At 56.6% G+C, this 25,298-nt stretch overlaps 1 protein-coding gene across 5 annotated transcripts in view; it reads right to left on the bottom strand.

Annotated features, from left to right (window-relative positions):
• ERFL (ETS repressor factor like) overlaps window positions 1–21,832 on the bottom strand; it is a 35,348-nt gene extending 13,516 nt beyond the window's left edge. For 2 of the 5 annotated variants that reach the window (XM_084961103.1, XM_084961102.1), the window contains exon 1: window positions 9,600–10,061. The gene's annotated coding sequence lies outside the window, so the exon portion shown is untranslated. Of the gene's footprint in view, window positions 1–9,595; window positions 10,062–21,729 lie in introns of those variants that run through there. The other 3 variants (XM_084961101.1, XM_084961100.1, XM_021094463.2) reach the window with 3 other exon arrangements.
• Between the last annotated feature and the right edge of the window lie 3,466 nt (window positions 21,833–25,298).

Raw genomic sequence — 25,298 nt, 5'->3', positions numbered from 1 at the left:
GGCACTGAATGTGTGTGTGCGTGTGCGCGCAGCAGTGCGGAGACGGCTGTGCGGGCTGGGCTGCCTCCCTCCTCTCCCTGCCGAGCAGCTACACAGACCCACACGCCAACCCAGGCACATGCACCACACTGCTGCACAACACACTACATGGCCACAGGTCACCGAAGTGACACACAACACACCCAGGGCCACAGGTCACCAAAGTGACACACAACCCACTACCACACATCACACTGACAGAGGTCAGCAAAGTGACACAACACACTGCCACACAACACATCACACTGACACAGGTCAAGAAAGTGACGCCACACTGGCACGCACAACACACATCACAAAGATGTGTGGGACCAAAGATGTGTGAGGCACATGTCAAGAAAATCATACGCACCAACACACATCACACAGCCCCTCACAGCAAGCCAGTCACACATACCACCGTGTCACACACAAGACAGAGATACGCTTGTCAAAATAATCACATACGCACATCGTCATGGTCACAGACATTGCCAGAGACACAGATACACCATTCTCTACAGATATGTACACAACACACACCAATTCAGTCCCACACAGAAACAAAGACATACAACCACAAACTGCAGACAGACACTGCAGTCCGTTAACCCAGACACACCATCACACACCAAGGCTCACAAGCAAATACAGACATGCAGTCCTACAAGCGCACACGGACACAATGCTACACAGAAACAGACACATCCAGGCAGACACAGCAGCACAGCCAAGCCAGTCACACACAAGTGACACAAGAGCACAGAGTCACACAGACCAGCACCAGAGACCCCACACGCACATGCGCCCTGTCATACATGGAGACAGAGGTGCACACACCACGCCAACATAGCCAGCCACCGCCACACACGTCCTCTCACACACTCACACACACATACTGCCACACACAGACCCATAGGCCAACTGGGTGAGGCTGTGTGGGGTGGACACTCAGAGATAACCCCACCCTGGGGTCCTGCTGCCCCTGCTGCTGTCTGTCCAGCTGTCTGACTGTCCATCCACCCATGCGTGGGCTTCCCAGCCCATCTCTGCATGTGTGGGGGGGTGTAGCATGTGTGATACATGTACTGGCCCAGGCAGGCTTCTGCTGCTGTCTCTCCAGAGACAGGCCTGCTGGGTGTCAGTCTCTCTCGGTCTTTGTTGCCCCGTCCCTCTGTCTGCCCCCGTCTCTAAATATCTCCATCTCTGAATGTCTCTTTCTCTGGGCATCTCTGTCTGTCTCTGTCCCTCCCTGTCTCTCCCTGCCCCTGTCTCCACCCTCCCCCCATCACCCGGCCCCCTGGGCTGGGGTTTAACCAGTTGTTTTGATTTCTCTAAGCTGCTCCGGCCGCCTCAGGAGCCGCCTCGGGCCTCACACCCCCCACCCCAGCCCCTTCATCCCTCACCCAGCCCCCCCACCTCCCCTTAACACAATCTGCACAAGTGGAATGAAAATTGATTTTTTTTTTAAATTTCATATCTTCTCCAGGGCTCTGTCTAAAGAGGAGAGAGACGCGGCCCAAGACCCTTCTCCTGCCACCCCCGCGCACACACACACACACACACACACACACAGGCATGCGCGTGCGCGCACGCACACACACACACTCTGTCTGCACCCTCCTGGAGACACACACCTCCCTACACCACACACTCGTGTAGGACACACCTGTGCACACAGTAGAGACACACTGGGGACGCCTGTGTGTGCATGCATTCCGGACACACACCACACACACACCCTGTCCCATCTGACTGCACACTGCCTGCTGTCACACACTGTTCACACCTGTGCTCATCACACACCTGTCCATATAGCTTGTGGCCATGTCCACTGGTACACAAACCTAGGCTCAAAGACCATCCCACTCCAGGTACCAAGGAGACCCTAGGGGGGACAAGGTCAGGAAGGTGACAGGGCCTCTCCTACCTGGACCACCCTCCAGGTCACCCACTCCTACCCCTGCCCACATCAACCAAATGCTCTGGCCTGACCCCAGGCAGGGGTGTTTCTGTGTGTGTACACACACACACTCACACAAACACCTCACTGCTCTCAAAGCTACACAGTCATCCCCACAATGGGCTGGTTCATTTGAGAGCTGGCTGATCCCCACACAGGCACATAACACACACAGGCACCCATAACACACAGACCCACAGCACATACACAGGTGCCCCATACACACAGGTCATCAGAGATGCAGCCCCGCACAGCATCAGGAAGCAGTTCACACAAGCCGTGCACACATGCACCATCCAACAGTCGCATATGAATACACAACCACGAACACACCCAGCCTTCCACACCCTTCAGGACTGGTTATGTGTTGTGTGTAGTATCATTCGCTTGGTTGTTATGAACAGCTACTCTTTATCCAGCCCGTTACATCCAGCTCCCCAAAATGACTGCGCGCGCGTGCACACGCACACACCGCATCCACGTCTGATCCCAGACACAAGCCCACAGGCCCAGAGACACAACAGCACCTCCTTACCACAAATGCACCACCACACAAGCTCACACAGCCTGTCTTGAACGCACGGACCGGGGTGGCAGGGGAAGGCTGGGATCACGTCCCACAGCTGCTCCTCTGCCGTGAACCTCGCATCCACACTCAGCAGCCTGGCTCCTGGGGCCCCATGGGGTGGCTCTCTCTCTGACCTTCCACCCCATCTCCCTTGCGCTAAGCCTTCTTATCTCCTGCCCCTCAGAGATGTGGGCTGCCCTGTCCTGGTCACTCAGACATCTGCGTGGCCACCAGACTCAGAAACTCCAGACACGGCACAGCTCCAGAGTTTGGGGCAGTCACACAGCAGACAGCTGAGCATCACACCCAAGTCACACACGTGCTCACAAACACGACACATGTGGCTTAATTCAACCCCAAGGTCTCATGCCCCGACACTTAGTCACCTGTGCCTAGGAACACACATCTCCACACAGCAGAGTTACGTGTGCTGCAACACAAGTTACACGAAAAGACAGCCAAGCTCCCCCACTCACAGTGTCACACACCACAGACACGCACAGCCCAGAGAGCTGGCATGCATGCACACGTGTGTATGCACAAACACAGAGGGGAACCTCTGCCGAGGCTGACTTTGTAAGACAGACAGAGGGACAGTTGGGCAGACAGATGGGGCACCAGCTTCCAGCCTGGAGAAAGTGTGTCTGTGGCACCGGGTGTGGGTTTGAGGTGCGTAGAAGGTACACGCTAGGGCAAATAGAGCCCTCACACCCACCCTCACCCTGTCTCTCCCTCTAGCTGATGTCTTGGGTCTGGAGTCGTGTCTCTCTGCGTCTCTGTCTCTCTCCCTGAGTCCCAGTCTCTGCATAGATGTCCCTGGGGCTGCAGCCAGCACGCAGAACGGTGTCAGTGGTGGGGGTGGCGAGGGAGCGTCCCCGGGGAGGTGGGAGCCGCAGTGCCACGCACCCCGCCTACCAAACAGCGCTGGGGGAGGGGAGAGGGAGGGAGGCGCAACCGCAGATGGACCGGAGCCCAGGCTGCTCTGCACCCCTGCCCCTCCCTTCGGAGACCCAGAGAGAGGGAGGGAGAGGCAGGGGTGGGGTGGGGGGAGGGAGAGAAGGAGAGACACTCACCAAGGGAGAGGGACAGAGACAGAGACAGAGTGGGGGGAGAGGGAGACCCAGAGAGAGGGAGGACGCAGCACAGAGCGGCAAACAGACTGGAACAGAGACCCGGAGAGGCACGGAGAAAAGATGGGAGGCCAGAGAGAGTCCCACAGAGACAGGCAGGGAGCAAGACTCTGAGACAGACAGACAGACAGACAGACAGACAGACAGACAGACAGACAGAGACAGGGCAGGAGATCCGAGTTAGGAAAACCCGCGAAAGAGAAGGGAATCAGAGAGGCTTCACAAAGTGAATTAGAGCTGGAGGTCACAGGTGGGGGGGGGGAGCGGCTCGGAGGAGAGACCCCAGGTCAGGGAGAAAGGAGAGGAGGGGGCAGAGATGCGGAAAATTGAGGGATTAGGGCCAAGGCAAAGGAGCGGGTGAGGGAGAGCGGGAGCTGCGGGGGAGGCAGGAACAAATGCCAAGGTGAGAGTCCTGTTGGCATGTGGCACATCCCAAGTGTGGGTTCATGGCCACTGTGACGTCCACCCAGGCTCTTCAGTCCTGGGGTGGGGATGGGGGTGGGTCTCAGTGTCCCTGGAGACCTGCCTTAGCTCCTGGCTGCCATCTCCCAACTCCAAAACCTGCCTCTCCTCCTCACCTCCACGTGGCCCAAACCCCAAGTCCTGCCTCATCCTGAACTCCAACCTCTTCCCAAGGCCAAGTTGCTCCTCAACCCCGCTGCCTCCCTGTCTCACCCCCACATGCTAAGCCCTGCCCAGTGCCCAGGCTGGACCTTTTGGCCCCATGCCCTCTCTCAGAGATGGCGACAGAGGCAATGACTATGATTTGGTGGTGCTGGGGGCGGGGGAGTGTTGGAGGGACAGGATGCTGAAGGCGAGTATGACCAGCTAGTCCCAGGAGCCAAGAGACTCAGAAAGGCCCTCTGAACATTAATGGCCAAGGGTCAGGGGTGCCGTGTGTCCTGGCCATGGGGCTTGGCACCAAGTATGTACTCAGGAAATCCTTCTGAAATGGAACTCTGATTAAACAGAGGAAGGCAGGGGAACAGAGACTGAGAGGTGGTGAGTCAAGGGACAGAAAGCCAGAGATCGAGGGACAAAGATGGAGGTGGGGCAGTAAGACCTCAGGTGAGAAGGCAGAGAGGTGGAGGACAGAGGGAAGGACCCATGTGCCCAGAGTCAGGGGTGGGGCCTGAGCCGGCTGGAACTGGGTGCCTGGGCTTCAGGGATCCCACAAGGGCCAGAGAAGGGCCGGAGTCCAGCTGGGCTGGGGGAGGCTCGGGGCTCCAGGGGCATCGCGCGGTGCTAATTCAGCGCCATCGATCAGATGGGATGAGAGCAATAAATTATTGTGACAAGATGCAATCCTGGCCCGCGCACTGCCGCCGAGGCGGATCGATCCCTGTCCCCAGCCCCATACGGGGTCCCATGCCCAGGCCTCGGCCAGGACGCCTCTGCCCACCTCTCTCTCCATCCCCCCCACCACACATGCTTCCACTGACAGCCCGGTGGGGCTGCAGCCCTGCAGAAGAGCTGAGAACAGAGAGGGACCCGGGGAGGGAAGGTCAGCCCCATCTGCCCTGCGCCCTCTCACTTCCCTAGCATCCCGTCCTTACCATAACCTGGGAGGTAGCAACCACCGTGATGCCCATTTCACAGATGTGGAAACTGAGGCTCAGACAGGGACAGTGACTTGGCCAGAGTTCCACAGGGGTGAGTGGCGATGCCTGGACTCACACATGGGTCGGTATAACTTCACACGCCCCGAGATTTCCACCATCAGAGGAGAGAGCAAGAGACAGAGAATGAAATAAAAACCAAGCACAGGCCACAGAGAAACAGAGAGAGTACTATAAAGAGCTATGGAGAGATAGAGAGATGGAAATAGAGAAATACACAGAATACAGAGAGTCATGGAGGGAGGAAAAGGAACAGACACAGAGAGACTCAAATTCAGGGACAGGCAGGGCAGGTGGGCAGATGGAGCAAGATGGAGACAGAGGGAGCAGATAAAAGGCAGGTGGGGTGATAGGAAACAGGAGCCTGGAAGGAGGTGCTTGTAGATATGGGTGGTCTTGGAGACCAAGGTTTATCTGGGGACAGGTATGTGTTGGCAGGAGGCTGTGATGTCTCCAGGGAGCTTGAAGGGCAGTTGAGAGCCAGAGTGCAGGTGATAAGCTTGGCCCTGGGGGCGGGGGTGAGGTGGGCAAAATCAGTGTCAGTGTCGAGTCAGAGAGAGACAGGTGTGCCAGCAGGGAAGTGGGGCGTGTCTGAGGGCAGAGTGGAGAGAGGATGTGAGGTTGGGGTGTAGGAGAGCTGGGGGGGCGATGGAGACGCAAGTGACGCTAAAGTAACAAGGTGGACAGACGTGTCTGCAGAGGAGGGAGGTCACCTGATGGGCAGGTGCAGGGGGGCAAGGACACCTGGATGACTGAAGTCAGATGGCCTCAGATTGATACAAATCTCCAACATCTATCAGCTTCTGAGCCCAGAAAGAATGCCGTTTCTCTGGGCTCAGTTTCCTTCTCTGCAAAATGGGGATAAGGGTTAAGTGCCTACCTTATAAGGGTGTCATGAGAATGAAATGAGACAATGGATATGAAGAACTGAGAACACTGCCTGCAGCAGAGACGGGTTTAATAAGCAGTAGCTGGGGACATGTTATGAGCAGGTGCTACTTAGGGAGTGGTCCGTGGACCAGCAGCAGTAGCAGCATCACCTGGAGCTTGTTAGAAATGCGGAGTCAAAGGCTCCTCCCCAGCCCTGCTGCACCAGGCGAGATGAGACCCAGGTCTCTGTGGTCCCACAAACCCGCTGAAGTCTAAGAGCCTCTGACCTACAGGTTTCTGCATGAGGCAGTGGACAGGTGTGCGGATGGCTGTCACTAAGTGTTATATGTGTTTAACAAACGCTAACAGGTGTTAATTTATGCTCACCAGGAAAGGGTTCCCTGAGGAGATGACTGGTGGCACATTCTATGAAAAGGGAACAGTCTGGATACAGACGTGAGGGATCTAAAGGTCAGACTCTAAAGGGGTGGGGGTAACAGGTTATGTGAGCAGGTGGTCAAGAGGGGTGAGGTGGGTACACAATGTTTGAAAAAGCTATGCAGGAAGAAGAACGAGGGTTCGTGGATGTAGGGGAGGAGAAGGCTAGAGAGAGACCCGGGGGCACAACTATGGGGCCAGGCGTGTAGCCAGAAGTTCCCTTTGGGGAAAGGCAGGGGAGGCCAGGGGGTACGGCAGACCCCCTCCCCGCCTTGAAGAGATAAAGGCAGTGAGAGATTAAGGAGGGAGATGTGGAAGTCTCAGTACCTGTTTGCTGAAGAAATGAGTGAACGTGGTACCGGAGCAGATGATGCCTGAGGGAGACAGGTGAGCAGAGGGCAGGTGTGTAGAGCTATTGGTGTGACCTTATGAGGCAAGGAAAAAGGAAGTAAGAAACATGGGAAGTGAGGTCTGTGGGGAAAGAAGAGAGGTGGACAGATAGTACCTGAAGGGCAGGTATCCACGTAAGGCAGGTACCTGTGGCCAAGGACAGATTCCCTGCCCATCACACGTAAGTGGGAAGTTGTGTACTGTGAGACACAGAGAGGCAGACAGAAACAGTGAGGGGTCAAACACAAGGCTGGCAGCAAGTGTGTGGGTGAGACAGGTGGGACTTTCAGAGGACAAGGGCTTGTAGGAGACATCACAGAAGCTGAGGCTACACATACTTCCCGGGGATCAGTGTGTGAGCAGTCAGGTGGTCTGGGGGAGGGGAGGTGGCTAGGAGAGGTGGGGGGTAGGCGCATGCGTTGTTGTCTGGGATGAGTTACCTGAAATGACAAGAGGGAAAGACAGGTATGGGGGGAGCTGTGGGATGTGGGTGTATTTATGTAAAATGATGGGAGGTGGAGTGTGAGTAGTTAGGTGTAGGCAGGGAGAGCGATGTGAAGCAGGTGTGTTCTCAGGTGCCACGTGCTGGGAAGCTCTGCTGGAAGGACTAGCACGAGGTGGACAAGATTAGCACTGTCAGGGAGAGGGCTAGGCGGGAAGTCTTACCTGAGACAGATGAGGAGGATGCCTGAGTGCATGCGTGCTTATGTGCAAAGGAAGGGATGTGTGTGTGAGAGAAAACGAAGATGTGGGAACAGGAACTGCCTGCGGGGAGGCAGAGATGAAGAAACATGGATGTGAGAAACAAGGCTGTTGAGAGCTTTAAGGGGCAGGTGGGGTAGAGCAGGTGCAGGTAGGAAGGGGATAATGTGGTGCCAATTGAGATAGATGGATTCAGGTGGAAAGGGCATATTTTGGAGAACAGGTGTTAACCTGGAGGTGCCGGTAAGCTAGATAACAGGCATCTTTGGGGCAAGTTTCAAGGGACAAGTGTTACCTGGAGGGGCAGGTGAGAGGAAATAGGTGATACCTACAGGGGCAGATGAAGGGAACAAGTGCAGAGAACAGGTGGTACTTATAGGGGACAGGTATAAGGAGCCAAGTACCTGGAGGTCCAGGTGTGGGGAACCGAAGGGTGTGTTGATAGGTGTGGGTGAAAGGTGTTACCTAAGGCCACACGTGTGTGCAGCCTGACTCTCTGGGTTGGTCCGATGCCTCAGTTTCCCTCCTCCCCTCCCCTGGGGCCAGCGGCGCGCTCTCGGACCCCTCCCAGGCTCTGGCCCGTGGCAGGGCACGCAGTTAGCTCTGGGCTTGGCCTGCCGGCTGCCGGGGCTCCTGAGGCTGCTTGGCGATGCGGAGCGCGTCTGGGCCTCGGCGGGCCGGCCGGGGCGGGGGGAGCGGGAGGGGGGGCCGTTTAGCCGTGATAGATCCGCGCGCCGCTTGTCTCTTAATCTCCGGAGCGACCGATCGATTCGCTATTTCCCTTTGTTGCCAGAAAATTCGATCCTGGGCCTGGAATTAGGTCCCCGGCTTAATCTGAGCGGAAACCAGCGAGGGGGAGACAGAGACACTAGGAGAGACTGAGACAGAGAGACAGTGAGAGACAGAGACAGAGAGATATTGAGAAAGGGGAAGGGAGAGACAGGCACAGAGATTCTCAGAGATAGTCTAAGAGTTGGATCCAAAGAGAAGCTGAGAGAGACAGAGTCCGAGACAGACAGATAGACTCTGGGAGAGTTAGAGGTGGCCACAGAGATCTTGGAAGGGGCAGAGACAGAGAAACAGTAAGGAGAGACCCAGCCAGGGAAGAGATGTCAGAGGTGGCCCAGCATGGTTCTGGGATAGTTGTGGAATGACTGGGACAGAAAAGGTGTGCGGCACTAGGCCACCTGTCTCCAGAAGGACACAGTCCCCCAAAGGCCATGGCCTGCACGCCCAACTGGGAAGTGTGCAGACCCCAGAATTGGCCCAAACGTCTTTTCCTGCACCCTGGCAACCCCTCGCCCCTAATATCCAGAGCCAAATTTCCAGACCCTCCGCTCTACACTCCAGCTCCAAATCCAGACCTCCCAGCCCCCCAAATCCAACGCTCCAGCTGACCCCAGCCCCAAATATCCACACCCTTAGCCCTTACCGCCCCCCAGCCCCAAACAGTCAGCTCTTAATCCCAAATATCCAGTCCCTTGGCTCTGAGCCCTCAGGTCCCAAATATCAAGCCCTCAGCCCTCCTGTCTAAAGCCCACCAAGACTCTCGCCCAAGCGTGCGGACCCACCCTCAAGTCGGCCCGCAGCCCGCGTCCTCACTGCCCCAACTCCCGCGCTCCCACCCACGCCCCTCGCCCCGTCCCGGCTCCCTGCCCCGACGGCGCACCTCCAGGCCGCTCCCCCGCCCCTGCCCCCCTTCCTCCCCCCTTCCCCCGAGTCGGAGCCAGCCCCACCCGCCCCCACCGCCCGGGCGGCGATCCCAGCCGCCTCCCCGCATCGGGCTACGGGAGCCCTGCACCGAAGGTCTCTCGGGAGCGCCTCCCGCGGCCCGGCCCCCGCCCCGGGCAGGAATCCCCGCCCCCCATCCCCGCCCTGCGCGGACCCCCGCACTCACTCACTTTCCAGGCTTTGCGCATCCGCACCGGTCCGGGGAGAAGAGTTTAAAGTTCGGGCCCCGCAGCCATGGCCCCGGCGGCGTCCTGGGGAGGGGGCACCGGGGCGGGGGACGGGATAGGGTGAGAGGCTCGGAGTCCCGGGGGGACGGAGCCAGAGGGGACGCGAGCAGGGAAGCGAGCGTCACTGAGAGACCGGGACGCCGAGAGGCGGCCGGAGACACAGAGAGGGGGGCGGAGCAGAGGCAGGGAGGTGAGGAGAGAGACCCCGCAACCGAGACGCTCAAAGAGAGACGGAGACGTGGGAAGCTGGGGACGGAGCTCCGGGCGGGCGGCGGCTCCGCGAGCGAGGCGCGGGGCAGCGAGGCCGGGGCGGGGGCGGCCGGCCTCCTGCGCCTCCTCCTGCTCTTCGGCCTCCTCCTCCCGCCGCTCCTCCGCGCGCGCTGCGCGCCTCCCGCCCTCGCGGCCGCCCGGCCCCGCTCCGCGCGCAGATATATGGAGGCGGCGGCGGGCGGTGCGGGGGAGGGGGCGGGAGCGCGATCGATGGAATATAATTTTCCTCAAACTCGGAAAATAAAGTTCAGAGCTGATCAAATTTGAAAACAGATGTCGAATCGCGACTCTAAATAAGGTTCGATCCCGGGACTGAGGGAGTGGGGGCTGGGGGCGGGGGTGGGTGGAGAGGTGGAGGCCCCCCCTTCCTCTCCCTTTCCCTCTCCTCCCCGCCCCTCGCGGACAAACGGACCGGCATGAGGTGGAGGTGGCAGCTGCGAGGCCAGGAACCCTGCTAGCCACGCAGAACTGGATCTGGACACGCGCGCGGCACAGTCTGTTCAGCAGACACACAGACGCAGACATAGGGACAGACACGCACACAAGACACAGCCTATGCGCATATAGACACATAGTGGTAGCACACACAGACACACAGAAGCAGATACACACACAGATGGACACAGCCTGCCCACATAGACCTAACCTGACCCACAAACTGGACACACAGTGACACACAGATCCATGGTGACATACAGCTCCACTCCACTCCTGACACAAACTCTCTGACATAGGGCATGTGAACAGACACACAATCACAAATAGCACCCAGGGCAGGCACACTGACACTCCCTTTCACAGGCCCCTGTGGTCACAGGGTTACTGGAGCACACCCACACACCTGCAGTGACAGGCAAGGGCCTGGGCCCAGGATCAGCTCCCATTGAAATAATAAATAAATAGCCACTGGCCTCAGGGTCCTGAAAACAGCAGCCCCAGCCCCAGAATTCAGCTCGAACTCAGTCCCTGGCCTAGCACGACCCTCGTCCTCACTATTCACTCTCTTTTTCCTTCTCCAGCCCCTTCCTCTCCCCTTCTCCCTCTCCCCACTTCCCTCCCTCACTTTTCTCTCCCACCCGAGGTCAAGCTCTGCCCCTCAAGCCTCTAGGCCACCTTGGGGGTGGGGATTTGCCCCTGGAGCCCCTCCTGTCAATAGAGGGAAAATCGTTTGGAGCCAGACAATAGTCCCCGTGGATATGCTGTGGCCAGGACAGCTCTGTGAGGTCTCCCCAGCCCCTCTGAGCCCCAGGAGCCAATTCAGAGGTACTGAGGGGATACAGAGGGTTTCAGACAGGCTCCAACACCATCCCCCACCCCACCTCAGGCAACTCACTATACATCCCCCCCAGCCTTGGTTTTCTCATCTGCCAGATGGGGCAATAATGTCAACTAGATGCTGGGGTTAAAGAGTGACATGGGAGACTGCTTGGCACCATGCCAAGCTCCAAAAACAAACAAACAAACAAAAAAATACCCCACCAAAAAAACAAAAAAAAAAAAAACTATGCTCTGAGCATTACTATTTCAAAATAATCATATTAAAAATAATAAACATTCTGCTAGAAAATAAGAATTCCTTCACTTGTCTCTACATGGAGCAACATTCTTTCAAGGATCCAACAAGAAGTCCCTGCCCTAGATGTCTCTACCATATCATTTAAGTCGTACCTGAGACCCCTCAGGAGAGCCACCATCCTCTGGGTGTCTGGAACAACGGAGAGTGTACACAGAATCCTTAAAGATAGCTCACCAGCTAGACCTGTACCCCTGGGGTGTCTGTGACACCCACCAGACTTTGGAGGCATCTTTCCAGCACTTTCACAGTGTGTGGCTCTGAATGCCACGGAGAAGGTTCTGGAACATGCTCTGTGGGGTAGGACTCCTCATCTGCACGCGGCGCCCTTTGGGAGAGAGACAACACTCTCCAAGTGGACATGACACCCTTCGAGAAAACTAGAACACCGTCAAGGCATCCAGAACACCAACTGGAATGACTTTATGACCACTGAATACTCAAAAAAGACACCTGGGAAAAGAGAACGAACACCTTCTGACAGAAAAACTCAAGTGACTGTATGTTGCACCCTTGGCTAAGACAGCACACCCTTGGGGAAGAGACCGCTTATTACAGTGTACACAGCGCCCCATCCTTGGAATGTTAGAGGCACCCCTAAGACAGCCAAGAGCGTCAGCCAAGAGGGGTTTCACACTCTTTATCTCTAACCGTCCTCTCCCCAGATAAAGGCATCTCAGGGTGTCAGAAGGACTTTGAGACTGTAGGTAACACATGAGAGGGGCTTATCATGCCCAGTCAGAGAGTATGAAGGACCCCAAGGAGAACTCTGATGCCCTCGGCGGCCAGAACCAGACAGGCCATACATCACGCTGCTGGACACGTGAAAAACCACCCATCTGACTGCTCAGAACCCCCTTCCCGAGAAGACACCTCACCTCCCTGATTTCTGTAACACCTTTAGGGGCTGTGCATCTTAGGGCAAGCTGCATTCCCTCGCTGAGCCCCAGGTGGTTGGGAGGATCCCTGAGAAGGTGGACAGGAGAGTGTGCCCTGCCTTGTGAGCACCCAGGAGCTGCTCCATATGAGTCAGAAGTCTGGTACATTTCCGAGGAGGGGTGTAATCCCCACCGGACTGTGCATTCACTCTGCAGCATCACCAACACTTCTTGACTTGAAGGGAAACATCTCACAGGAGGGGGACCGTTAAGCTGAGGTTAACATCCCCAGGGAGGCCGCAAAAGCAGACGACTGCCGTTAACACCCTGCTGAGAGAGAACACCCTCAGGGTGTTTATTGCCCCCTGGAAGTGGGGGGAGGGGGTGCACCATCATCAGCCTGTAGCACCTGGTGGACTGAATTTATTACCCATGAAGGAGAGAGAACACCTCTGGGGTCTGTAACATCCATTAGATTCTTTTCAAACCCCCCAAGGAGGGCCAGGACCCCTCCGTGAGGGCTACCTGGGGGTGGGGGTGGGGCTGGGCTGAGCAGGGTCTTGCACACTTGTAAGAGTCCTGACAATGATCTCTCAAATGGTATTTGCTCTGAGCACCCTGGCCCAAACTATACTTAGATTAACTCATTTAATTCTCTCAACAACAACCCTATGAGCATCATCTCCATTTTACAGATAAGGAAACTGAGGCACAGAAGTCACGTGTCCCCTGTTACTCAGCTAGTTAGTATTGAAAGGGGGACCTGAGCCTGGCTGGATGTGGGTGGGGAGAGTGGCGGTTGGGGGGGGAGGTCTGCGTTCCTAACCTTAGGCTACACTCGCCTGCTGTATACACCCCCATGGAGCAGACTCTGATCTTCGCCTCCGACTGATACACACCCAGGAGCAGGATCCACCCCATGCCCTCTCCAAGGCTCTCTGCAGGTCCTCCGGTATAGTGTGACACCCCCACTCCCACCCTGGGGATCCCCGCCTGGCTCAAGGCACCCCAGGGCAAGGCCCGCATCTGATTCATCACTGGGTCCCCACTGAGTAACAGGGAGGATTGGGAATGGAGGGGGGAGGACCGTAAAGAGAGCGGGGAGGGAGGAGGGGAGAAGCAGAGGAGAGGGGTTTAGGGAGGGGAATGGGCCCTGAGCTCCTGGGGAGGTGGCTGAAGCAGGGCAGGGGGAGTGGGGCTGGAACTCGGCAGAGGGAATCCTGGCGGAGGGTGGAGCAGACAGCCTCCCCACCCCCATCCCCTGGAAGGTGGTGGAAGGGTGCAGACTGCAGACACGGGGGACAGATAGACAGCCACACTGGCCCTGGAAACCAGGAGAGGCAGCCAGCCGGGGCATGCCGTGTGTGTGTGTGTGTGTGTGTGTGTGTGTGTGTGTGTGTGTGTGTGCGCGCGCGCGCGCGCGCGCGCGTGTTGGGGGGAAGAGTCAGACAGACAGACAAAGGAGCGGTGTTGAGAAGATGGGTGGACGGATGAGGGGAGGGGTCCCAGGAAAAGGACAGACAGACTTAGGACTTGGAGTTGGGGCGGAAGGGACAGACAGACAGACAGACAGCAGGGGATAGTGGCCACATGCGGTGGGCAGACAGACAGAGAACATGCAGGGAGCTGGCGGACAGATGGATGCCGCAGGGACGGGCGTGCAGGCTTGGCCCGCGAGGCTGGGGCCAGGCCGAGGGCGCGCGCGGTGGCGGCCAGAGCAGGGAGGCGGAGGCCGGGCGAGCGGCGGTGTTTGTGGAGCTGTCGGCTGCGGTGGAATTATGAAAAATAGCAGGCATCGGAGCCGGCCTTCAGCTTCGATTAGGGGAGATGGGACATGACAGGTGCGATCAATACGCAGCCGTTCTATAAAGTGTCAAGTAATGAATCAATTTCGACTAAATTTTCCATTTTTCAGAGGCCGTTCTCCGAGAGAAGAATATCCTCTTTTGTAAAGATATTATTATCGATTTCGGCGGCAATTTGACATCAGGGGTAGTTAATTCCACTCAGAATAAAATTGAAAACACTTGAGAGAGAAAAGAGAGAGGCGAAGAGTGAGACAGAGAGGGAGAGAGGGGGAGGGAGGGAGGGGCTGGGAGGAGAGAGAGATGGATGGACAGAGAGACAGAGACGGAGAGACAGAGAAAGGGACAGACAGTGGGAGAGAAGCCCAGCGAGATGGGCGGCAGTGGAGGGGGGGGCAGAGAGACAGAGACATGCAGAGACTCAGAGAAACACCGAGACTGCAAAGCCTACAGTTACAGAGAGGGAGGCAGAGACGGAGAGAGAGGCATCCCCAAAGAGACTCAGAGATAGAGAGACAGGATGGTGTGGGGTGGGGGCGCTAGGAAATCAAGACGGAGAGAAGAACTGAGAGCATCTCAGAAAGAAGCCCCATGTTAGAGACTTGCCATGGAGGTGCAAAGAAATGGACAAAGACAAATTCAGAGAAAGAAAGATGGAGAGAGGGGCAGGAGAAACTGACAGAGGCAGAGAGACAGAGAGGAGAGACTAAAAGTGAGAGAAGAGGAGGCACTTAAGGATCTGGGGATTGAGACTGAGGGAGTGTGAGCAACAGAGAGAAAAGGGAGAGGAGAGAGAAGGGGTGGTGGGCAGAGGGGAGGAGAGGGGAGACAGGGTGCCTGCCTGCCTGCTGGGAGGGGGGGCAGGCAAGGGCACCCAGGAGGTGGCAGAGCTGAGGGGTCCCCTGGGCTGAGGGCACACAGAGATGGGGTCTGGGGAGAGTCTCCTGCCCTTTTTATGCTATCCCCCAAAGTCACTCAGGATATGTGTGGTGCATGTTGTGTGTGTGCATGCGTGCGTGCATATTTGGGTGGCACAGTCCAAACTGCAGAGCTGGTTGAGGTAGAGTGCGTGTGTGTTGCATGTCTGTGAGCTTCTCTGGGCCAGGGGGGCAAGGGGTCTGATCCAGGGCTCCCAGGATGTGACGGGGCTCAGGGTCTGTGTGTGCTCTTCATGTTAAGATGGAATCCTATTACTTGTGTGTTTCCTGGAATCCATCTGTGTGTGTCCTTGTCTGTGCCTGCACATGCCATGGGTCCCTGGCCTTGCAGCCCCATAGGTCTCAGCAGCAGGCAGTGGTGACAGCACTTCTGGTTAGTGCCTGTCAGTCCCCCAGCTGAAATCTCCATTTATCCCCAGTAGGTTACAGGTTGCCTGGAAGGGAGGAAAGAGGGGGCTGGAGGATAGGACCCCTGGGTTCTGAGAGAGAAGGTGACTGGGGACTCCAACGCCCAGGTCTGAGAGAGGAGGAGGCTGGGGGGCTGGACTCCTGGGTCTGAGGGAGCAGGGGGCTGCTTTGCCTGGACACTCAAGTATGGACTGCCAGTGGGACTGGCTGGGAAGCTCCTCAGCCATCCTGTCAGCCTCCTCACCAGAAAAGCCTGTACCTGCTGCCCCCTAGTGGACATGGAGATTGGTCCAGCAGAGGGACAGGGAGCTGACAGGTCAAGGAATTCCAGGAAGGGAAGTGGAGGGACAGACCCCAATGGGGGCAGAGACAGAGAGATATGGACAGAGAAATAGGTGGACACAGGCAGAGATGAAGAGGAGACAGAGAAGTAGGCAGATAAAGGGGCAAGGGTCAGGCAGGCAGAGGATTGAGATCCTGGTTGCAAGAGAGAGAGGGAGAGAGGATGTGGTCCCAGGGGCCAAATTGGAGAAGGATAAGGACAGATGGGGGAGGGGGAGGGGGCACAGACAGTGGGCACAGAGCAGGGGTGACAGAGAGGCTGCTGTTGGAAAGACTCAAGTACAGATAGCACAAGAGACAGACAGGAGCCATGTGGACAGGACAGTGTGGCAGTAGTGGAATGGCAGGTAGATCTAAAGAAGGGAGAGGTAAGACAAAACCCAGGGGGCAGGCAGAGGGACGTGGACAGAGAGAGATGAAGAAAGTACAGGTGGACATAGGGGAAAGGACAGGGAAAGTGATGGACAGACACTCACGGAGAGGCAGATAGACAGACAGAAACAGGCGGACACACCCAGGAAGACGAGAAAGAGGTGGACAGGGAAAGACAGAAGGACAGCGGGGTATGGAGAAGCCAGGGCCCCCAAAGCCAAGTAGACATCCTGAGATGGAGCAGAACGTGGTACGTGGGGATGAGGTTGGACCCAGGATTGGGGAGACTGTGGCCTGGTAGGAGGTCCAGGCTGAGGGGCTTTGCCAAGGCGCCCTGCCCTTTGGAGTGGAGCTGGAGACAGGGCTCCCCTGGTTGGGGTGTCCGCCCGCCACCCCCTCCTAATCCCCCCCACCCGGCGGGCTGCCCGGCGGAGGCGACAGATTGAGCGATGAGACGCATTACGCACTTAATCCGCCTGATTGAATGTTTTGCTTTCGCCCAAATTGAAACATTAAACAACACGGGACGAGAAGAGGCGGCCGCAAATCACTCATGAAAGATTCATCTTCTCCCCGGCAGCCGCCACCGCCCGCCTCCAGCCTCTACCGCCGCCGCCATGGGGTGGGGGTGGGGGCTGGGGCAGCGCCCCTGCCCACTCTGTGGGGCCCCAGCCCTAGTAGCCCAAGGAAGTTCTTCCCAGTGTCCTGCCTCCATCCCACAGATGGTCCCTGAGACTGGAACCCAGATCCCTGGATTAGCTGGGGCAGCATGACCTTGGCCCTGCCCCTCTGGGAGGGAAACCCATTTTTGCCCCCCTGGGGTCCACCTCTCCAGCTCCCCCCCTGGTCCAGCCCAGGACCTTGGCGTGGCAGGGGATGCTCCGTTGGTTTGGAGCAGGGGGAATGCAGTCTGAACCTCCTTCCTGGGGGTGGGGTGCTTCCTGGCTCCTGGATGCAGCATAGGGGGTGGCACTGGGGGTGAGTCAGCAAGGGGTCACCTTATATCAGAATGAATGGAGATGGGGGAACAGGGACTGTGTGCCTGGTTTTTCTGTCACTCTGGAGTTCAGTCTGTCAGTCTGCTTGCAGGGATTGACTGTACTTTCTCTCTGCGCTGTAACTTGCTGTGTGACTCTGCCTGTCTCTGTGTCACTAACCCTGAGCCTCTGTGATTGTATGTGTGTGGCTGTAACTCTGTGGACCTGTGTCTGCCTATGTGTGTCTGGGTGTCACTTTCTCCATCTGCATCCTGTGTGTAGTATTTTTGTGTGTCTGTGTCTATGTGACTCTCAGGGTGACTTAATGTGACCTCCTGTGTGTTCATCTGTGGGTGCTTGTGTGCCTCTGTCTGTCTATCTGCCTGGGTCTGAGTCTATGTGTTGCTTACTGTGGGTCTGCATTTAACTATTTCATGTCTGGGTCTCTTTTGTGCATCCCTCAGTCTCTGTGGCCACGTGTCTCTCATTCTCTCTAAGTGTTCCTTTCTCTGTCTCTGGCTGAGAGGGCACTTGCTGGGGCTAAAGAAGAGTTGTCACCAGAACAAGTTGGGCCAGGGTGGGGAGAAGCAGGGGAGAGGGGAGGCAAGAAAGAGAAAGATAGGACAGCGGTGGTGACGGTGACGCCTGAGAGCAGGGGAGCAGGGAGCAAGCGCGAGGGAGCTGGGGGGGCCGTAGTGGGCGCCACGGCCGGAGCGGGTGATCAATATTCGATTTAGGTTTTAATTCCGGGGCTTTCGGAGCCTGTCAGCCCTGATGTATGAGCTCACACCGGGGCCGCCCAGCCAGCCACCCCACAGATGCCCATGGCCTGGTGGCCTGTCCTGGCCCCAGCTCCCTTGCCCAGTTGGCTGGTTCCGCGGATGAGGGGGAAGGGGAGAGGGGGCTGGGGAGGAGGAGGCCTAGTCCAGGGGCAGAAGGAGTGAGTGTGCATGAGTTCACCTGAGTTCACAGTTGAGTTCACGCCTGGCACTCACTTACCTGGTGGACCTGCAGACCTGCTCCTGCATGCACTGGAGGGAGACAGACAGGGGACCCTGGTCCTGTCCTCAGGGAACCCCAGACATCCGTCCTCAAACACTGTCTCAGGGACACCATGCCAGAGTGCCTCAGCCCTCCTGTCAGCACCAGTCACACACATCTAGACACACACACCCCCCCACACGTGTCCTGCTGACTCACATATACCTGTGTGCATACAAGCCCTGACACACGTGTCCACACACAAACGCCAACAATCAGGCATCCACACACTTGCCCCTCGACTCAAACATACATTTGCACACATGAACTCTGACACACGTGTATCCTTTGACATACATACATGTCCCCATACATGCGAGTCTGCACATATAATCTCAAGACACACATAGATACACCGATAAAGGCTCTCCCAGTTAATGAGAGGTGAGAGCAATGTGGGGAGACAGCCTTCTGGCAAGAGATCATAAGAGATGGAGACAGAGAGATGCAGAAACTCAGAGTCAGAGGCTGACATGGTGACAGAGATGGAAGAGACACAGGCAGGTAAAAGGAACAACAGAGAAAAACTCAGAGACAGAGACGCAAAGGGATAAGCCAGGGGAGGCTATGAGGAGAGTTGGGGGAGCAGCGGACTGGGATCAGGGATCAGTGTGGGAGGGGGAGAGGGAGCGCTCCCTTCCACAGATGCCCACCCCCCCAACCCTGTCTCTCTCTCAGGAAGATGGATCCACCGCCCTCCCTGATGACAATGCTGTCTGCGCAAACTTTAATTAACACTTTGAGTTAATTAGTTCGAGATCATTTAGGAGTAAAATGTTTTTATTAGGGAGGCTGCGAGCCTGTTGATGGATGGGGCGCGATTCGCTCTTCCGCCCGCCGGGGACAGCCGGTAAACAGAAATCAATCAGGGGCCTCCCAACCCGGCATCTACCCCCCCGCCCCACCACGCCAAGCTCCCAGCCTTAGGCTCAGGAGTCCGGGCTCTCGCCTTTCAGGTCCCTGAGTTCGGGCCCCCAGAGCCCACCTCTAGCCCAGACCCAGATTTCCGGACCCGCGGCTTATCTTCCCCCTCAGACATCCGAAGGCCTTGACTCCTCCAGCCTTGGAGGAACCCCCCTCCCGTCCCAGGGTCCTGGGCAGAGGATTGAGGACCGATTCGCTGTTGGGGAGGCGCTCCCTGGGCTGCTGGTCAGACCCTTCCCTCAGCTCCTTCCCACGGTCCCCGACTCTGTGTGCCCGAACTTTCTGTCGTCTGGGCGTCTCTGGCTGTCTCGCTCGGTCTCTGCGCAGGCCGTCTGGGTCGGGCTCCCGCAGCCCCTCCCGCCCGGCTGACGGCTTCATCAGGTGTCCGGGCGGCGGGGGGAGGCCGGGCCGGGAGAGGGGTAGGCCCGGGGCGGAGGGGGCGGGGGTTCCGGGGCCGATAAATCTTCATCAGGCGGCGGCGGGGGGGCCATTAGGCGCTAATGGGAAGATGGAGGGGCCTGTCGGCCGCGCGGGCCGGGCCTCATTTGTCCTGCTTCCCGCTCCATTGGCCGCCGCCCCCGCCCCGCCCCTCCCCCGCCGCCGCCGCCGCCGCCGCCGCCGCGCGCCCCATTTCCGCTTCAAACCTTTGGAAGGGATGCAGGGGGTGGGCATCAGGGGGTGGGCATCTGGGGGTGGGATTGAAGAAAGAGGGAGTCGGAATGCGGGGACAGAGTTAGAAGAGGAGGAGGGGGCGTGGGACGCGGAGGGGAAGGGTGTTAGCAGAGGCAGAATGTGGAACGTGGGCGACTCAGATAGAAAGCAGGCGGAGAGGGAGAAGATCGTGGTGCCGAGGGTTAGAAGGTGGAGAGAGTAAATAGAACTCCCAGGAGGAAGGAAGAACTCGGAAGGGGCACGCAGACGCCGAGAGGGACCGGGATCGCAGGAGGGGTGGGGACGGGAAATCGGCGGGGAGGGGGAGGAGCGCGGGGTTGGAATTAGGGGAGGGGGCGGATCCGCGCCCCGGCCTCTCGGGCGGGGGCCGGGGAAGGCGAGCGGGCGGCGTCCCCCGAGGCAGAGGCGCGGCCCCCGCCCGAAGCCGCCGCCGCCGCCGGCTCCCGGACTCTCGCCCCCCGCGCGTCCACTCTGATTTCTCGGCCCATTTTTCTTCCTCTCCTGTCACTCCGGCGCTCGCCCTCCCGCCGCCGGCTGCCCCGCTGCGCTCTGCTTCCCGCGGGAACCCCCGCCACAGCCAGCCCCGGGGGCCGCAGCCCGGCTCTGTGCCGCAGCGCCCCAACTCCCGCCCCACCCGGCCCCCCTCAGTCCCCTCAGGAACCACAGATGCCAAGAGTGTGACCCCCAAACCACTCACCCCAGAAGTGGGTTACCCCTGCGAAGATCCACAGGAGGAGTCTGGCCTTGGGGTAGCAGCATTGGGGCTGGGATCCCCAAACCCGGGCATGAGGTTCTTTAGCGCTTCTGGGCCCCAGTCTGATTTCCCCCAAAAGAATCGGCCAGAAACCCTACAAACCAGGCACCTGTGAACCCCCACAGTCTCTCAGAAACCCTCAAGCAGACTGGAGACCCCTAGAATCAGGTATCTTGAGCTGAGTCACCCCAGGCCATGTAAAGTTACCCAGACTCAGAAAGGCCAAGGATTGTACCCACAGCCCAGCCCCAGACAGCCCAAAATGAGGATTCTGGGCCCCACCCCCATTAACCCCAAACCTCCAACCTGAGACACTGATAGGATGAGAGATAAGCTTTAGATCACCCCCAAATAAGTCAGTAACTCCAAAACTCACCCCCACATAGGCATTTATTCCCCTAGGCTCAGTCGCCCCCAAATTAGGCATCAGAGGCCCTTAAAGTTGGCACACCTAAACTAGGCTTATCTCATTGAACTCTAAAACAAACATAAGGACCTTGAGATAAGTCACCCACGATTTAGACAAATGGGCCCCCAGCTGCTGTCACCTCACTCAGGGCATGACCCCCATTCTCAACACAAGTTAGCAAATGGGATGGAAACTCAGTCGCCCCTAAACTGAGCAAATTTCGATTGTGACAACTGGATCCTCAGACTCAATCCAAACTTGGGATCTGGACCCCACCCAGCCTAAGGTTCCCCCAAACTAGACAGCTGGCTCCCCAGACTCAGTTTCTGCTAAAGCAAGATCAGGAGCCCCCGTCCCCCCCAGCAAGTCGCCTTGACACTAGTTACCTAGATCTCTACTGTCACCCCCAAACCTTGTATTTGGACCCAATGGTTGGTAACCCTGACCCAGGCATTTGAACCAGCTTTAAGAGCTCCCCACCTTGGCATCTGGAACCCTACCATCAGCTGCTCTTCAAATGCACATCTGAGCCGTCCCCATATCCATCACCTTCCCTCTGGAGAGTAAGAAAGCTCCTTAGTAAGTTAACCCACCAACTTCAGCTAGCCTGCCATCCTCAGACATCCTCAAAGACAGGGCTCTAACACTGAAGCTTAGAGATCTCCTAACTACATGTCTAGTCCCCAATTCTCAGTTACCGATACACTCACCATTAGCGTCTCATAGGCCATGACCCCAAAAGTAGGAAAATCAAGCGAAGAACCCTCAAACAGGCATGTGGAGCTGACTCTCAAGGTCATCCTAAAATAAACTCTGAGAAAATAATAATAAAAAACAAAATTCTGAGAATCCCATCATCAGAGAGACTCAAACTCAGAATTTAGGGTGCCTGCATCAGACACCCTTGCAGTGGGTTGTGGTGGCCCCCCCAAAAGTCATTCATGCCCTAACCCCCAACCTATTAATGTGACATTTCTGGGTAAAGAATCTTTGCAGATGTCATTAAGTGAAGGATGTCCAGATGAGGTCACCCTGCATTAGCTGAGGGGGCCCTAAATCCAGGAAGGATGACAATGTCCTTATAAGAGATGAAAGAGGAGTTCCCGTCCTGGCTCAGTGGAAACGAATCTTACCAGCATCCAGGAGGACGCAGGTTTGACCCCTGGCTTTGCTCAGTGGGTTAAGGATCCAGCGTTGCCATGAGCTGTGGTGTAGGCTGAAGACGGGGCTTGTATCCAGTGTTGCTGAGGCTGTAGCTGTGGCCAGCAGCTACAGCTCTGATTCACCCCCAGCCTGGGAACCTCCATATGCCTCGGGTGCAGCTCTAAAAACACACACAAAAAAGAGAGACAGAGAGACAGAAGAGAAGCAGCAGACATGGAGGAGAGGGCCATGTGAAACTGGGGGCATGCGTGGAGGGGCGGGCTGCGGCCCCCAGAAGCTGGAAGAGGCAAGGCAGGCTCCCCCCAGCCCCACGCCCCAGAGCCTTTGCAGAGAGTGTGGCCTTACTGACACCTCGATTTGGACTTCGGGCCTTCTGAACTGTGAGAGAATCCATTTTTGCTGTTTTTTTTTGTTTTTTTTTTGTTTTTGTCTTTTTTTTTTTTTTTTGCTATTTCTTTGGGCTGCTCCTGCAGTACATGGAGGTTCCCAGGCTAGGCGTCGAATCGGAGCTGTAGCCACCGGCCTAGCCAGAGCCACAGCAATGCGGGATCTGAGCCGCCGTCTGCAACCTACACCACAGCCCACGGCAACGCCGGATCATTAACCCACTGAGCAAGGGCAGGGACCGAACCCGCAACCTCATGGTTCCTAGTCGGATTCGTTACCATTGCGCCACGACGGGAAGTCCCCATTTTTGCTGTTTTAAGCCACCTGGTTTGTTACTAGCCACAGGAGATGAATTCAACACCCCCCAGAGGGAGCCTCTGTATTCCTAAACTCAGTGACCCCTGAAACTAGCGATGTGGAATCCACAGTCAGATGCCCCCAAACTAGCCTCTGTTCCCCAGGTCAGACTTTCAGGGACCCACAGTCACCCCCCCCATTTGTGAACTAGGTCCTGAGGTGCATTCAGCCCTGAAACAACGTGTATATGAATTCACAGCCACTGTCCCCACAGTTGGGAAAGCCACAGCAAGGTCACTCTCAGGACAGGCATCTGAACCCCAAGGCTGGTCATCCACAGGCTCGGCATCTGGCCGCCCAGTATCAGGTCCGCCCAAAACCAGGGTGTGGGACACCCATGTTCAGTGAGCCCTGAACTAGGCACATGAGCCCCAAACTTCAGTCAGCCCTAAAGTAATCAATAGGACCCTCAAATGAACATATGGGCTGCCAAATGCAGTCACCACTCAAGCCCAGGGCAGTCTCTCTCAACTGGACTGTGAAGGTAAATTAGGGTGAGTGAGACTGTGGCCTGTATTCTAATTTGAGAACTAAGGCTGGGGCCCTAAATGCTAAATTATTATTATTATTATTATTATTATTATTATTGTCTTTTTAGGGCTGTACCAGCAGCATATGGACGTTCCCAGGCTAGAGGTCCAATTGGAGCTGCAGCCGCCTGCCTACACCACAGCCACAGCAACGCCGGATCCGAGCTGCATCTGAGACCTACACCCTAGCTTACAGCCACACAAGATCCTTAACCCACTCAGCAAGGCCAGGGATGGAACCCACGTCCTCATGGATACTAGTCAGGTTCATTAGCCACTGAGCCATGATGAGAACTCTTAAATGCTAAATTAGAGGCAACTTACCCTGGTGCCCAGTGGGAGGTTCTGGGTCAGCTACTCAGATGTCCAGTTTATGGGCTGCCCAGATGCTGAGGTTGACATGACCAACTAGGAGTCCAAATGCTGGTTTGGGATGACAGCTGGGGCCCCAATGTCAAGTTTGGCAACGCAGGGGACTGTGTCTTCAGATGCATACCTGGGAGGTGGGGAGGGACTGTCTTTCCTGCGTATCAGAAGCCTAGTTTTGGGGGGCATCTGAAGGGTGCTGGTTGCTTAGTGGGAGTTACTAAGAGTTCCTAATATTTATATACATTTGGGGGCTCACTGAGCCTCAAGGCCTAGTTGCCAAGGTTTGAGGTGACTGTCGCTGGACTTCCTTCTGCCCGGTTTAGGGCTGATGGAGTTTGGAGTTGCATAGTATGGGGATGTCTGAGGCAGATGACTGAGGTACCTAGTTAAGGGGTGCCTGACATGGAGGCTCAGAACTTGGAGGACCTAGATGCTTGGTTTAGAGTTGGCTTAATTAGGGAGGGGGGAGGTCTGAATACTTAGATTGGGATGAACTAGCTTTAAGGCCCAGATGCTGAGTTTAGGGTTTACCAACTAGAGGGGCTCTACAACACAGCCACAGAGGGGCTCTAATTTTTTTTTTTTTTGGATGAACCCATGGATATGGAAGTTCCCAGGCTAGGGGTCTAATCAGAGCTGCAGTTGCTGGCCTATACCACAATCCACCCCTCCCATGGATTGTGGGCCCTGGGACTCCCAACTTCAGCCCAAACAGGGCTCCACACCCAGGCCATTTACTCAGAAATGCATGTGTATCCAGGGACCCCATGCCTGGGTGCTGGAGACCACTGACTCTGTCACCCCAAGAACACTCGGGTGTCAGCACTCTCAGACTCAGCATGGGGAGGCACCAGGAGCCCAGACTCTACACCCCAACCCTGAGGACTGGAATGACAGTTCCTGCCTCTTCAAACTAAGAAAGGCAACCCTCAGTCTTACCAACTGCAAACACCCCCCAACCCCACTGTCTCTGGGCCCCAAACAGAGCCCCAGACCCTTGGTATGAAAACATAACCATCGTGGTGCAGTGGAAACGAATCCAACTAGGAAACCTGAGGTTGTGGGTTCGACCCCTGGCCTTGCTCAGTGGGTTGAGGATCTGGTGTTTGCTATGAGCTATGGTGTAGGTTGCAACGTGGCTCGGATCTGGCGTGGCTGTGGCTGTGGCGTAGGCCAGCAGCTGTAGCTCCAATTCAACTCCTAGCCTGGGAATCTCCATATGCTGTGGGTGTGGCCCTAAAAAGAAAAATAATAATAATAATAATAATAAATAACCCAGTCTCCCCAATGCTGTGTGTCATCTCAATTGGGCCATTGGATCCTCATTCTCTGTCTCCCCAAAGTAGACAGCCGAGTCCTCATCTGTCACCCCAAAGTAGACTACCAGAGCCCCAGTCTCTGACAGAGACCAAGGATACCCCAGTCATTTCATCCCAAACTGGACAGCTGACCCTAACCTCTGTCATCACAAA

This window comes from Sus scrofa, chromosome 6 (genome assembly GCF_054392235.1).
Source record: "Sus scrofa isolate SSC_HxYL_T2T_F1_AM1 chromosome 6, Sscrofa_HxYL_maternal_Yorkshire_Landrace_v2.0, whole genome shotgun sequence".
In the NCBI taxonomy this organism is placed as follows: domain Eukaryota; kingdom Metazoa; phylum Chordata; class Mammalia; order Artiodactyla; family Suidae; genus Sus; species Sus scrofa.
Note: the sequence above shows the minus strand (reverse complement) of the source record. Positions and strands in the feature narration are given on the sequence as shown.